The sequence below is a fragment of the Rhinichthys klamathensis genome, unplaced genomic scaffold (assembly GCF_029890125.1).
Source record: "Rhinichthys klamathensis goyatoka isolate OS25496 unplaced genomic scaffold, OSU_Roscu_1.1 h1tg001124l_1, whole genome shotgun sequence".
Taxonomy (NCBI): domain Eukaryota; kingdom Metazoa; phylum Chordata; class Actinopteri; order Cypriniformes; family Leuciscidae; genus Rhinichthys; species Rhinichthys klamathensis.
Genome location: NW_026607355.1, coordinates 240,836 through 257,815, shown reverse-complemented (window position 1 = coordinate 257,815; position 16,980 = coordinate 240,836).

Below are 16,980 nucleotides of genomic sequence, written 5' to 3'. Positions count from 1 at the left end.
GTGCATATAAATTTAGCATGCATTTAAAAGGCATTTCTGTCATTTTGTTTATGATATTGATTCATGGTTGTAGTGTAATGCATCAAAGCAAAGAAATGCTGAATGCAAAAAAGAGCAGGACTAATAATTGACTGCTAATAGATCATTCTGATTGGTTATAAATTGGCATGCGTGCATAATGGCAGCATTCCGATTTGTGGAGCAAAAACACAAGGGAAGCATCCCAAATCTGAAGAGAAAATGATCCTTCCCTCTTTGTGCATGTTGCTGTCACCCTGGATCTGTTCATAAAACCGCCACTAGCGTGCCTCGCATTTGAATTAGGCTGATGAGTGGAATCTGTGCCCACAGAGAGGCCAGCGGCGCTTTCCAACATCACATGATGCTTAATTAGGGATTCTTCTACATTATAAGGCTGGATTTGTGCCAAATGTCTATCAGTGGTTTCAGTCAATGCACTAATCATTGCGCTCGCTGCTGCCTGAGGTGCATCGCTCTCTCCCCTGGCGTCTCAGACAGAAAAAAACAACAGTCGAAACAGCCTGTGAAGGTATCTCTAATTTTAGAGCTCAAGCTTCATCTTGCTGTTTAAAAATATGGTGTAACACTTTAGAGAGCTAGTTGCACTTCTCACTTGGAAGACAAGGAGATGATAATTCTGGGGGTAAATAGGGGTAATAGGATGCACTGAGAAGAATAATCTTCAGTCATTATTAACTACAAATCTTCCCCTCACTATAGCTTTAATCTCATTAGTGTTTCAAATTTTTTCAATGTACAAATTGCACAAAGACTGCTGAGAACCAATGGCAAAGTCAATGGTGTGGTGTGACATGCGGCATGATACAGTGTAATCTGTCTTCACACACAAAACGAGATTTTCCGTGAATTATTAAAGTCATCTCATCACTGCAGCTACTGCTAGAAGCTCCGGTTAATGATTTCCATTACACGAGAGTAGATGTTAAAACTTCCTGCTGATTTGCAGTCGGCTTTCGCCAAGATAAGCACCAACTAAGACGTAGCTTTAAAATAACCTATAAACGGCTCCATCCAACCTATAAATGGCTCCATCCATTTACGCTTCCTTCCATATGGTGATGTGTATATCCTTCTGTCTGGTGTTAATGGCTGAGGTATATTTCCTGGCGCGTCAGCACACACAACGGCTGTGATGCTGACTCCAGGAATCAACCACAGTGCGGTCTCCCCAGCGGATCAGCATGACAACCGTCTGGATTGAGCTGAGTAGGGTACATCTCTGGGGTCTTCAAGTGGGCACCTTCCGTCCTCAGTGTTTCGTCGACTAGCCCACGACACCTCAAGAGGGCTCGACAGTGATTCTGGCGTCCCAGTCTCCCCCCTCCGTCCCTGTTGGGGGCTGTTGAAGGCTGTTGAAGCCCCACTGTCGTCGTTAAAGCAGGTTCAGTGGCAACGGTTCCGTATGGCATACTACCTACCGCAAAACACAACAACCGACCATACGCACCAACCCGTTTGACAAAGGCTGTTGAGGCCCCACTTTCGTCGTTAATGCAGGTTCAGTTGCAACGGTTCCGTATGGCATTCTACCTACCGCAAAACACAACAACCGACCATGCGCACAAACCCGTTTGACTAAGGCTGTCGAAGCCCCACTGTCGTCTTTAAAGCAGGTTCAGTGGCAACAGTTCCGTATGGCATTCTACCTACCGCAAAACACAACAACCGACCATACGCACCAACCCGTTTGACTAAGGCTGTTGAAGCCCCACTGTCGTCGTTAAAGCAGGTTCAGTGGCAACGGTTCCGTATGGCATACTACCTACCGCAAAACACAACAACCGACCATACGCACCAACCCGTTTGACAAAGGCTGTTGAAGCCCCACTGTCGTCGTTAAAGCAGGTTCAGTGGCAACGGTTCCGTATGGCATTCTACCTACCGCAAAACACAACAACCGACCATACGCACCAACCCGTTTGACTAAGGCTGTTGAAGCCCCACTGTCGTCGTTAAAGCAGGTTCAGTGGCAACGGTTCCGTATGGCATTATACCTACCGCAAAACACAACAACCGACCATACGCACCAACCCGCTTGACTAAGGCTGTCGAAGCCCCACTGTCGTCTTTAAAGCGGGTTCAGTGGCAACGGTTCCGTATGGCATTATACCTACCGCAAAACACAACAACCGACCATACGCACCAACCCGTTTGACTAAGGCTGTTGAAGCCCCACTGTCGTCGTTAAAGCAGGTTCAGTGGCAACGGTTCCGTATGGCATTCTACCTACCGCAAAACACAACAACCGACCATACGCACCAACCCGTTTGACAAAGGCTGTTGAAGCCCCACTGTCGTCGTTAAAGCAGGTTCAGTGGCAACGGTTCCGTATGGCATTCTACCTACCGCAAAACACAACAACCGACCATACGCACCAACCCGTTTGACAAAGGCTGTTGAAGCCCCACTGTCGTCGTTAAAGCAGGTTCAGTGGCAACGGTTCCGTATGGCATTCTACCTACCGCAAAACACAACAACCGACCATACGCACCAACCCGTTTGACTAAGGCTGTCGAAGCCCCACTGTCGTCTTTAAAGCGGGTTCAGTGGCAACGGTTCCGTATGGCATTATACCTACCGCAAAACACAACAACCGACCGTAGGCACCAACACGTTTGACTAAGGCTGTTGAAGCCCCACTGTCGTCGTTAAAGCAGGTTCAGTGGCAACGGTTCCGTATGGCATTCTACCTACCGCAAAACACAACAACCGACCATACGCACCAACCCGTTTGACTAAGGCTGTCGAAGCCCCACTGTCGTCTTTAAAGCGGGTTCAGTGGCAACGGTTCTGTATGGCATTATACCTACCGCAAAACACAACAACCGACCATACGCACCAACCCGTTTGACTAAGGCTGTTGAAGCCCCACTGTCGTCGTTAAAGCAGGTTCAGTGGCAACGGTTCCGTATGGCATTCTACCTACCGCAAAACACAACAACCGACCATATGCACCAACCAGTTTGACTAAGGCTGTTGAAGCCCCACTTTCGTCGTTAATGCAGGTTCAGTTGCAACGGTTCCGTATGGCATTCTACCTACCGCAAAACACAACAACCGACCATGCGCACCAGCCCGTTTGACTAAGGGTGTCGAAGCCCCACTGTCGTCTTTAAAGCAGGTTCAGTGGCAACGGTTCCGTATGGCATTCTACCTACCGCAAAACACAACAACCGACCATACGCACCAACCCGTTTGACTAAGGCTGTTGAAGCCCCACTGTCGTCTTTAAAGCAGGTTCAGTGGCAACGGTTCCGTATGGCATTCTACCTACCGCAAAACACAACAACCGACCATACGCACCAACCCGTTTGACTAAGGCTGTTGAAGCCCCACTTTCGTCGTTAATGCAGGTTCAGTTGCAACGGTTCCGTATGCCATTCTACCTACCGCAAAACACAACAACCAACCATACGCACCAACAGCTTGGAAGCAGTGGTAGACACTAGGGACTTGAGACAGGTTGATGGGTTCTTGAGACTCGGGACTCGGGACTGGGGGACCCGAGAGGGGACAGGTAGCCTGGCATGCCGTACCCAAACTCAGGATGGTTCCAGCTAGCCAGTCGATGCTAGGGTTGTGTTGGTGCAGCCAGGGGTAACCCAAGATCACCGGGAACTCGGGAGAGTCAATCAGATAAAACTCTTCCATATGTTGATGTTGGAGAACAGTGAGGCGAAGAGGGTAAGTGACCTCCGTAATGCAGCCCGGTTCCAAGGGTCTGCCGTCTAGGGCAGTAACGGTTTGGGGCCGAGAAAGTAATTGGGTAGGTACTCCAAGCCTCCTGACTAGAGATCGGTCCAGGAAGTTGCCAGCAGCCCCGGAGTCGATCATGGCTCGGACCTGATGTTGATGGCCCTCCCAGAAAAGAGTTACAGGAACAGAAAGCACTGCATTGGAAGGAGGAGCACTAATCTTCCCCATCACAGCCCTCCTGTAACTGGGCGGGGACGGTCGTTTCCCGGAAGCTCGGGACACAGGAGACGGAAATGCCCAGATGCACCGCAGTATAGGCAGCGATTCTCCCTCATGCGTCGATCCCTCTCGGCAGGGGAGAGTCTGGAACGCCCCAACTGCATGTCCTCCGGGGGCTCGAGTTTCTCAGAACTAGGTGAGGAAATGCGTGCAGGATAGGGTTGCCTGTTTCCAGACCACCGGGGCGGAGACGTCTTGCTTCGGGTTGACTCTCTCTCTCTTAGCCGATTGTCTAGACGAATAGCCATGGTGATCAAGGACTCGAGATCAGTCGCGGGTTCGCGAGTAACTAACTCGTCCCGAATGGGTCCGGACAACCCTCCCTGGAAGCAGGCCATTAGAGCTTCACTGTTCCATCCACTACCAGACGCAATGGTCCGGAACTCTATAGCAAAGTCTGCAGTGCTACGTGATCCCTGCTTAAGGGTGAGTAGTTGCCTGGAAGACTCCCGACCACTCACTGGATGGTCGAACACCCGCTTGAACTCCTCCACAAAGAGAGCATATGAGCCACAACAGACATCCTGAGATTCCCACACCGCAGAGGCCCAGGAAAGTGCCTTATCTGCAAGGAGAGTGATGATGTATGCAATCTTAGAGCGGTCGGTAGGGAAGCTTGAGGGCTGGAGTTCAAATTTCAGGGAACACTGAGTCAGGAATCCTCCACATGAATTGGCATTCCCTGAAAAGGGCTTAGGAGGTGGAAGCCGAGGTTCAGCGACTACTTGGGGTCTATCAATGGGAGGCGGACGTGGTTCTGGAGGAGGTGAACTCTCTGGAATCCGTTGAAAAAGCTGGCCAATGGATCTCGTCACATCAGCGAGAAGGTCAGAGTGCTTGGCCATCAGTTCCTCCTGACGGGTGAGAACTGCTTCATGGCGTTGATACGCTACCTCATGCTGACCCATCACTGCCACCAGGTCCTTATAGGTGAGTGTTTCTGGATCCATGTGTGACTTGGTCTTTCTGTCACGACCCGGCCTAGAACTCGGGTTTCCGGTGTAAGAGCTAGGTGGTAATACCACTGAGCCACCAGAAAGCAGGGGTAGGATCCAATCGAAACACAGGATACGAGGTCTCAGGTAAGATAGTTTAATAAATAAAAAAATGATGTCAAAAAACTTCAACAAAGGGTCTTCTCAAAATGGAGGTAAAAAAAAACCCACAACAACAACAACAAAAAAACTCCACGAGGGAAGAAAAATAAACAGATGCACAACTTTAAATAACAAACAAAAACCTTACTATATCACAGGGTCTCAAAAATCCAGAGAAACTCAGGGCACCAGGCAGACATCTCATACAAAGACCAAGTAACAAGGGAGAACCAAGACAGAGCTAATATACACAGGGGGAAACGAGGTGCAGGTGAAGATAATTACACAAACGAGAAAACACAGCTGAGTGATATTACATCTAGTGGCACAACTAAGGAAACAGCAGTCCCAAATGCTGACAATATATATTTGTGAAAAGGTTGCCGTGTCCAAGGAAAGCGAAATCTTTGTTGTATCATCTAACGTTTAAGGGTATTTATGAATGGCGTCAACATCAGCGTTGGTCAATGCATTGAATCAATGCCACTGGTCTCCATTAAGTGAAGCATCAGCTTCAGCGTTACCCATGCGACGCATTGCTGGTCAGCTGAGCCTTGAAAAGTGGAGCTCAAAGTAAAAAATAATTAACACCTTGTTTTATTACATCTATCTTTTAATGAATCAGTGTTTTTGAATGTGTTGGTTGAATGAACGGTTTAATGACTCACTCAAAGGTGTCAAAATGTAACCGCGCTGAGTGACAGCCTGTCTTTGCGCAGAGACGAAGAAGATGATACTGGTGAAATATCAGCAGAGAGCCTCCAGTCAGATTCTAGGATCGGAACTAATTGTTATACATATAAAAATAGGCTAACGAGTTTATTGTCAGGTTTATGTTCTGTTATGTGGACCCTTAATTTGACATTCTCTTTTGTTTACTTCACTTCCTATTTCAATGCTTTTTAGTTTCGGTTACATTGGTTACTGAATATGTCCTCGTTTTTGTACATGCTGACCACATCGTCACACTTATTTATATAGTAACAAATAAAAATAAATAAATAAATGGCGATAATACCGCATATCACACTATTGAGCCAGTCAAAATTGTCTTGATTACTCCCACCAGAAGTCTGCATCCGTTAGAATCTTTTTGGACCGCATTAGTCTACCAACAATAATTTATTTTTGGAGTTCATTTTTTGCAACCCCTGCAAGACTACAGAGAGGCTCAAGCAGAATTTCTAAATTTCAAGAAATCTATTGGACTTTGGCATCAAACATGAGAGGGCTTGCATCAGCTCTAAAATCTCTGAAACAGCTGTATCTAGTAAGTTCAACATCTGTCGCCTTAGGGCTTCAGTGGCACATTCAGAACCTGGCTGTCATTTCTTTTCACCTTTAGGGCAAGAAGAGCAGAGTCATAATAGGAGTGATTCACGGTTCTTAGATGTTTTGGTGAGGGTTCAACAGTAGACATTCACTGGCATTTTCTCTGAGATTTCCAAGTGCAGCAAGACATCCCTGCACAACTTCAGCTGCACTGCACAAATCAACTTACTGAGACTAGGATGGTATTTTTTAAAATTGCAAGATGATGTATCAGAAATTTGAAACTTAAAAAAACATGACATCACATGAACTTAAAAAAACATGACATCACATTATCTAAGAGAGAAGATCTTAGCTATAAAGATATTTTGCAAGGTCAACTGATGCATTGTCATCATTGGAAACCTTGGAAAGAATTTTGAGAATGACTTCATCATTCTCGAAATGATGAAGCTGTTGGTTTTAGCAGTGGATATAGGGGATATGCCTGCCAAATATTTGTTGAAATAAAGCGTGAGCACCGCCTCGCACCCCACTCAACACTGATGCTCCATCATAACACTGGCTCAGTATACTGTCAGCACTGTATCCTGCTTCAGACAAGTGTTGTAATATTTCAGTGATGATGTAATCTGCATCAAGCTGCTGGAGTGCTAAAACATTTTCAATGTTGCACTGATCCCTTGTGCCATCACTTCAATCAGTCATATATATATATATATATATATATATATATATATTGTTTTTGTTTTTTTTACTTTTTCAGAACCATTGATGCCAAAATTTCAATCACTTCATTCTGGATGGTTTTGGAAGTGTACTTTACAAAATGCAATATCAGCAAGGTAAAATAAATATTCACATTCTAATGATGCTTTCCAGTTTCTAAAAGCTGTCGAAAGAAAGTGTCATTTTCGAAAAAAGCACCGGTCACTCAACACGGAAAACAAAAGCATGCATTGCGCTCTACAAAATATTCAAGCCATGGTCATGACTGATACCAAGTGGCCGAAAAGTATCTCTCCCTCCTTATAAAAAGAGTTTGGGGGTATGATTTCATAACCGGCTGGTGAGAAACTCGAGCTCGACTCATCTATTTCTCTGACCTCATTGCTGCAAATGGAGATTGTAGCTGTGTCCTAGTGAGCTAAAGTGATTTTCTTTTGTCCTTTCGGAACAAGGAATTTGTACATGTTTTTTAGGCTATTATTTTGTGGTAATAAAGTTCACTAATAGCTCAATAAAGTTAATTTATCATATTATCATTATATTGCTTCGTTATTCAGCACGTCCGTTAACCTCAAAGGTAGTGAGGTGAATGAGCTACGGCTGTCTGGACCAAAAAAGAAAAAGAAGAAAACAGAAATGAAAAATATTTGGAGCTGAATTGAATATCGCACCAATTTTGTGATTTGCTGTCATGTAGGGTGGGGCAAGCCCCTGATTGGCAATCATCCCCCACCCCCTGGAGCCAGGCCTATGATGATATGAGAAGGTTTGATCATAACTGGGCAGCTGTGTCATCTGCATCCCCATAACAATTAACAAAAACAGTTTTACTTTCTTCATGTTAGCTTCAGTCTTCTGAGCCTTAAGGCCTCAATAAACTTCAAGTGAAATCGAAGAACGAACTGATGTGCTGTCATTTCAAACAAAATCAGGGCAAAATTAAGTTCGTTTGGAGTTTGTTTTGGGAGTTCGAAACAGCTTGCCAAAGTAAACTTTCCGGAAAAGTTCACTATGGCTGGTAAACACCTTTGTACTACCATTGGTCCTTGGCGGTTACGTAATAGGTTGGTGTGCGCGGACACTCCGTCTTCTTTCACGTGGAACTCTTTGCTGGTTCATTTCTCCTGTTCAGTTTGTCGAGATCAGATGTCTGTGCGTAAAAACATGAACACTCTGGAGAGCTGCTTTATATAAGAAAATTAAGTTGTTCATCTTCAAATGAAACGAGACACTGACACTGTTTTTCATGTTTAATACGGTAAAGCAATCTATTGTTATTAAATAAACGTGACATGACTTTACTAGAGTGATAAATTGCAGAGCTCATGCAAACATATCCATGCTGTTATGATCAGATTCTTTTCTTATGCTTTATTAAAAAATGCTCGCTGTTTTCTCAATTTTGTTGCGTTTATTTTGTTATTGAGAAGAAAGCACACAGTACATATTTACATATTCATCTAACCGTCACTCTCAGCAGTGTGGGCGGCGTCTATCACACGGACAGTATGTCACTGGTCACGTATTTTGAAGTTTATTTTACCCCTAAACGAAGAACGAAAAAGACCTTCGCTGTGAGTACACTCACCTAAAGGATTATTAGGAACACCATACTAATACTGTGTTTGACCCCCTTTCGCCTTCAGAACTGCCTTAATTCTACGTGGCATTGATTCAACAAGGTGCTGAAAGCATTCTTTAGAAATGTTGGCCCATATTGATAGGATAGCATCTTGCAGTTGATGGAGATTTGTGGGATGCACATCCAGGGCACGAAGCTCCTGTTCCACCACATCCCAAAGATGCTCTATTGGGTTGAGATCTGGTGACTGCGGGGGCCATTTTAGTACAGTGAACTCATTGTCATGTTCAAGAAACCAATTTGAAATGATTCGAGCTTTGTGACATGGTGCATTATCCTGCTGGAAGTAGCCATCAGAGGATGGGTACATGGTGGCCATAAAGGGATGGACATGGTCAGAAACAATGCTCAGGTAGGCCGTGGCATTTAAACGATGCCCAATTGGCACTAAGGGGCCTAAAGTGTGCCAAGAAAACATCCCCCACACCATTACACCACCACCACCAGCCTGCACAGTGGTAACAAGGCATGATGGTTCCATGTTCTCATTCTGTTTACGCCAAATTCTGACTCTACCATCTGAATGTCTCAACAGAAATCGAGACTCATCAGACCAGGCAACATTTTTCCAGTCTTCAACTGTCCAATTTTGGTGAGCTCTTGCAAATTGTAGCCTCTTTTTCCTATTTGTAGTGGAGATGAGTGGTAGTTTACAGTGCATTAACTAATGTTAACAAGATTTTAATTAAGTATTAGTAAATGCTGAAATTAACATTAACAAAACATAATAAAGGCTGTTTACGTGCAGTTCATTATTAGTTCATGTTAACTAATAAAAAGTTATTGTAAAGTGTTACCAATTAAGACATAAATACAAAAAAAAGTATAAAAGAGAATAAAGAAACAACATGAATTAAGATGTTTGTGACTGCTATCCAGATGTCACACCAAAGGTGAGTAATCCTGAAAAATGCAGGGAAACAAGTGTTAATATTAATTTATTAAAATGGCAAATGGCAAATAAATACTGGGTGCTCATTAAAATAGGTCTATTCACTATTTAAAGAACATCTCGATGAGGCCAGTGCTAAGAGAGCTAGGGTGGGTATTGACCACAGATGATTGTTTTGCAATCATTAGCGTGATGATTGTAACTGTGAGAGCTGTCTGTACCTGCAGCTAAAATACAACAAAACAAGCATCATCCTTCTTCATTTTTAACACGATATGGGACATCTGATTACAACAGCACTTGCTTACATCAGTTAATAGTTCATAAACTATTGCTTCAACTGATCTCAAACTTCTTTAACTTCAGTTAACACAGAAATGAACGATTAACTGCTGATACCTCTGCTCAGCCATGAACTGGTCGAAAGCTGATGACGTAACATGCAGGTAGCCCGCCCTCACGTGATACTGATTGGTCGATTGATGAGCTTAAATCTGATTGGCTAAAGAGTACGACTGCTCTGTGTTACGAGTAAAACGCTGCCAGGAAAGTCTCAAACACAAACACACATCCAAGGCGATTCGTACGTGAATGACGATTTGCACATTCAAATTCAAGGACACACTCGTACATTTTAAACATTCAAAGGTTTTTGTGCACAGTTGTATATCTACGAATTGTGTTTTGCATTTGTGAAATGTATTTTATGAATATATAATTTTATTTTGCGCATGTGAATTGCTTTTTGTGAATATATTTTTTTTTTCACGCACGTGAATTTTTTTTGTGTGTACGTGAATTAGGTTTCACGCATGTGAAATTGTCTACGCATGTGTGAATCATGTTTTTTTGCGTGAATTATTAATGAGTCTGATCTGGCTCCATACAGGGGGCTCATTTATAAAACTGTGCGTAGGATCCTTACTAAAAGTGTACATGCGCCCGAAAGCCAAAAATGTCGTACGCAAAAAAATATTCAGACTTATAAAACCGTGCGTACGCCAGACCCTGGGCAGGATTCACTTTATAAATCCCAGTCAGCGGAAGATTGTGCGCACATGCATCTCCACCCCGAAATGACCATATATGGAGCTTACAACGCCTAGTTTTAATATGCATATCCTCATCTGCATATCATTTGCATATGATTATTCATCCACATGATAACATGTTTAACGGTACAAGACATTAGGAAAATATGAAATACGGATGTGCCGTCACATTACATTAATAAAAATCATTTAGTAGCCCATCCTTCCCTTGTTTTTTAAATAAATAAAATAAAATAGTGCAAAATGCATTTCAGAGAAAGTTTTTCTCAATCTTTTCCACTGGCCAAATAGTATTTTAATTGATTTATATTTTTAATGGAAGATAGACAGATAGACCTTGTTGTGCATTATTTGCACGAAACCATTTTCTCAGACAATCTGCTGTCATTATAAGCAATTATCTATGTAGTTAACACATTAAAACACAGACAGCATGCCAGAGGAAAAGTGTTCAAAAGCATCACATCCACAACAAATATTTATATTTATTGAATATAAAAATGTTGTAACTTCTCAGTAATGATTTCATGTAGTTTAAGTGTTTAACACCATTAAAGTCCCCATGAATTCAAAATTGACCATACTTACTTTGTTTGCCTAAATTGATCGTTTTGTGGTGAACAATTCATCCATGCAAGTCAATCCACACAAAAAAATTTTTGGGCTTCGTAATCTTTAATCAAAATCTGAAATTTCCCCTCCCCTCTGCGTTGGAGGACCTTCCCTGATGACGTAGGTTTCACGGTTTGGGCGTCTTCTTAACATCCGTAATCACGCCCCTCCAACTGACAGTAGACAGGCTGAATGAAAACACCTACTTTTCTAGATCCAATCAGGTGCTAGTTGGGAAAAAAGCCACGCCCACTGTTTTGCCTCATTTAGTATTCCGTTTCTCTCGGAAATACGTCACAACACTGGAGAAAAGTCGTTTGCAACTTCCGGTTCACGGGGACTTTAATGAGAATGGCATATTTAATCTAAATGTTTATCAGAAGTAAAACATACTTTAAATCATTCATTTATTTATTTAAACTGTTATTGTGAACATGCACTGTATTTATGATGGACTCATAATGAAGATTTACGGTTTTACTTCATCTGCGTCAGTTTCACTAAACGGCCCAACGCGCTCGCTGGCGCGGATATTTAAGAAGGGATGGATATTTGCTTCAAGTGATAGGTTTGGTGAGTGAAATTATATTTGTATTATCTTTCTGTATATGTATCATTTTCTTTAGATTTTCTGTCTAAAAGTGACCAAAAAGACATTTAACTCGAGATCACCATCGGTGTCGCCAAACTGCTCCATCTCCAAAACGTTCGTATGCATGGGTCAGAGTTTGCGTGCAGGTGCACAAATTTTCCCGTCAAGTTTGTTTTTATAAATCTCTACTTATGCGTCGGAAGTGGCGTACGCCTCTTTCAGGGACTGTTTTGTGCGTACACAACGGTTATCAATGAGGCCCCTGGTTTCAAAATACTGGCTATTGTTGACATTACAAAAACTGCATAGACTTTGATGTTTCAGTTTTACAGGTATTTGCATGCAAAACATGCAATCCACCGTTTTTACACGAAATTTCTTGGTTGGGAACTGTATGTCCACATGTACAGTAATGTTCACATTCAAAAGCATTCCAGTAAAAAGCAAATCATTTTTCACCTCTCACTGCATCTCTCACTGCTCCTTAATCTCTCACTGGGCCTACTCTTCTCCCTGGGCCCCTTGCTCTTACTCTTCCTCGTCCAGACATTACAGTGTTTGTCTTTTTCTGTTTCCAAAAACATCACTCCTCAAAGTCCTCCTTTTACTGTATGTGTCAATGTAATAGAAAAAAATAACCCTTGCCACTGAGTCTAAGCCAGACTGGAAACAGCTGTGGTTGGCCCAATTTACCCAACATAAATAAGCTGTGGGTCAATTATTCAATGGTTTGTTTATTATCAGCTGAGATATATTGTTTTTGAACTGATATAATTGCAGAAGCAGAGGTTCTTATACTGTATCTAAGGTTTGGAATATTGTTTTTGCTATTGTGGGATGGTGTGTGTTAACATTTGTAAATACTACAAAAACAATCCATAATTTTGTTGGGAGGTATAGCTTGTCTGTTAAGAAAATGTAAGCATTGTGGAAATGTGTTCACTGACTGCATATTGTGTGAAAACGACATGAAATGTGTGAATGGTATGGCCACAAAAGACCGATGCTGCGCTAATTGTGTTTAGAGTTTTGAAAATGTGACAACTGGATGGACAAATGCTTGTTAGCGACTGAAAAAAACTGTAAAAGCTATCAGGATATGGGCAACATGCTTGTTGCTAATGCTATCTGTGTGCTCTGGCTTATCTAGTCGTTTTTATTCAAATGCTCTTGCTATACAGTAGGCTTATGCGATCATATTGGCAATGTGCGTTACTTATCTGGTACTTATCTGATTCAAGCAGCTTGCAGTGATAGTTATGAAATAACAATTCATGGTGGAAACGGAATCATTTCTGCTGTGGCACAGCTCTAAAAAGACATAGTAAACAGTCACTATTCAGTTGAGTCAATTCAGCGTTGATCCTGTCGGGTATTGGACACGCTTGGTCTAATTAGTTCTTGGAAACACGGCGTTCTTAAAACAATAGTGTATTGTATATGTGATTGTTTTAAAGGCTATCTAACCTATATGTTATTGAAACACTGTTTGTTCTAAAGGCTATCTAAGGTTAAGGTTAAGGCTTTTATGGTGATTTAGCCCAGTCGTGGAACATGGCTGTGTTTTAGGCTTATATCTGGTGTCATTATCACATGCTGTGCTAAGCTTATCAGGTTTCAGCAACATTGCTATCAGTACTGTACGGTGGTTGCTAGTGCAAATTTATCGAATATATTCTTGTTACTTAGGCTTCTAGTATTATAGGTCATACTGTCCGAAGCAACATGCTGTGGTAATCAAGCGTTGTTTTAGGCTTATCTGGTTGCACTGGAAAAATGCTAGCTCTCTATTCTATCTGAATATTGCAACAAGCTGTGTTAAAGTTAGCGCATGCTTGTGACTAACACTATCTAGATTATCAGTAACATAGGCTACTTATGCAAAATACACAGTAAGTACATTCACCGCAGAGGTCTGTTATTCAACTAACAACATCGTAGCTTGATGGTCCTGTCGCGGTGGCCGAGAATATGTCCGTCAACTTCCGTGTGTTCGCGGACTTCACGCATCTATGTTGCCTAGTAACGAACGCAATCTGGCCGAGATACGGGCGCGCTGGCGGCAGGAAACTTCACTTTGTGTGCCTGCGCCTCGTATACAACGTTATGTATAAAGCTTGCAGGACAACTTGGTTGGCATTGCCTTTTCAGCGTGAGAAATACACTGTGTGGCGTGTGAGCGTGTGAACTGGTTGAATTGCGTGTGTCTCACGGCCAATGCGTGAGACTTGAGAACCCTGGTCCTGTGAAAGAGTGTGGAATCATGGGAGTCGTCATCTTCACCTCCACAGCCGATGGAATCATTATGAAGGGAGCAAAATCATGTTCATGACTGAGGAAGCACACTGGGCCCTATTTTAACGATCTGAAACGCAAGTGTCAAAGCGCAAAGCGCAAGTAACTTTGTGGGCGGATCCCGGCGCTGTTGCTATTTTCCCGGCGGGATAAATGCCTCTTGCGCCCGACGCAAATCTAAAAGAGGTTGGTCTGAAGTAGCTTCATTATTCATAGGTGTGGTTTGGGCGTAACGTGGAATAAACCAATCAGAGCGTCATCTCACATTCCCTTTAAGAGCAGGTGCGCATGTTGCATGGCGGATTGCTATTATAACGGCGGATTTACCAGGCGCGCGTCAGGAGCGGTTCACAGCCGAGGAGACCGACACTCTTGTCAGGACCGTGAAAGACAGAGAAGTGACGTTGTATTGCGTGTTTTGCGTGCACCTGTAAACTATGGCATAAACCCTCATGCAGTAACACCCTCAGACGGCACTGTTTATTGACTGTCTGAAGTAGAATGCATGCAGAAATAACAAGAAATTCAACGTTCAAATCAGACTTATCTATCTATTTATCTCTCTATCTCTCTATCTATCTATCTATCTATCTATCTATCTATCTATCTATCTATCTATCTATCTATCTATCTATCTATAGTGGGTGGGTTTCTCCCATCCCCATACAAATCAGCGTCGGTTAAACAGGCGTGGGAGGAAAAAAACTAAATTTTCATGGACACCACAATGATTTCCCTCATGTGTTAATATTTTTCCTTGTTATAATGTATGATTTGCAAAAATAAAAACTGCTGCATCTGTGTTGATGAGAGAATCAAAGTGTATGCGCGTTGTGCACCCGCTACATTATGGCCAAGCATGCGCGCTTAAAATAGCATAATGAACAACGCGCAACGCGCCACTGACTGTAGACTAGTTTTTTTCTGGTCAGTGGCGCAATTGTTTTATAGAACAGCAAAATAGCATGAGGGAAAGTTTGCGCCGGAACACGCCTCCTCTTTGCGCTGAACCGCCCCGGGGAGCGCAAGTGTATTTCTTAGTTAACCGACGTGTGTCTGTGGAGGGAAAAGTCCGCTTTGCGCGGGTGCAAAATAGGAATGATACATGCGTCAGTGTACAAAGTCATTTGCGCCGAGTGCAAGATAGAGCCCACTGTGTTCATAGCTTAGCTGCGCACTGCATCTGACTCCCCGACCAGACTACACTAGTTTTAATACTAGATCTATGGTTATACAAACATGCTAGTTGTACCAGTTCTGTTGCCGCTAGTGGGAGCTATTGCTGTAGAGTGTATGCTTCCCCTGCCAAACTACACTAGTTTTAGCAATAGTTCCGCAATTATAAAACATGCTTGTTGTATCAGCTTTTGCTGCCGCTAGGGGTGTAAGCTTCTCCCAATAGATCCCATACAATTGGTAAAATGGTTACAGCAACACGCTTGTTGCAATGTGTCCTTGCTTGCTCCAGCTGCGGTGATGCTTCCCCCATAAGATTGGATCTATAGTGCTCAACATATGCCTCTAACATCAGGATGTAACCATTCTATCAGCCTCAGTCGTCTTGGGGGTAATGTATAAAAAACAAATTGTATTTTCTTGGTTTCTACAGAAGTAAACTACAACCAAGTATAACAAGGTTATGACATAATGACAGGTGTCAGTGTACACGCTTTTTGCAAACCTACATATTTGTGCCTAAATATATCTAAGTATCAGATTCACTCTTGTTGCATTAAACCATCCAGCTGTATTAATGACATGTGTTGCTTAATTCTGCGTGAACTGGAAGTTTCCACCAACATTACTCAGTATTGTGACGTATTTCCAATGAAAAGGATAATTGAAAAGGAAATCTCCATCTCTCATCTCTAGCTTACAGTCGTCACTCAAAAGAAACTGGAACTGGACTGGGGACATACAACCACAAGCAAGCAGCTGATTCATTTTGATATCTCAATTTTAACTTCTTCATTTCAGATGGCATATCATTCATGTCAATATGCATGTTTACTGCTTAAGCATTTCGGGTATTGACAACATGCTTGTTGCTATGGCTGATGCGGGAATTGGCAACATACTCGTTTAGGTCATCCAGGTAAGGGCAACATACTCGTTTAGGTCATCCAGGTAAGGGCAACATACTCGTTTAGGTCATCCAGGTAAGGGCAACATACTCGGTTAGGTCATCCAGGTAAGGGCAACATACTCGTTTAGGTCATCCAGGTAAGGGCAACATACTCGGTTAGGTCATCCAGGTAAGGGCAACATACTCGGTTAGGTCATCCAGTTAAGGGCAACATACTCGGTTAGGTCATCCAGGTAAGGGCAACATACTCGTTTAGGTCATCCAGGTAAGGGCAACATACTCGGTTAGGTCATCCAGGTAAGGGCAACATACTCGGTTAGGTCATCCAGGTGAGGGCAACATACTCGTTTAGGTCATCCAGGTAAGGGCAACATACTCGGTTAGGTCATCCAGTTAAGGGCAACATACTCGTTTAGGTCATCCAGGTAAGGGCAACATACTCGGTTAGGTCATCCAGTTAAGGGCAACATACTTGTTGCTTAAGTTCCTCTATTGTTGGTAACATGCTGTTGCTCAAGCTTTTCAGGTATTGGCAACATGCTTGTTGCCTTGGCTCACTCAGGTAACTGCAAAAGCATCCAGAATTGCGCTGTCAGTTTGGGTTGGGGGGATATTGGCACATGGTTGTGTTTTGGGGGGTTATTGCTACTCTCCCTGCTCTTACCCATGCTAGGCTGCATGGATGCGCAGGGAG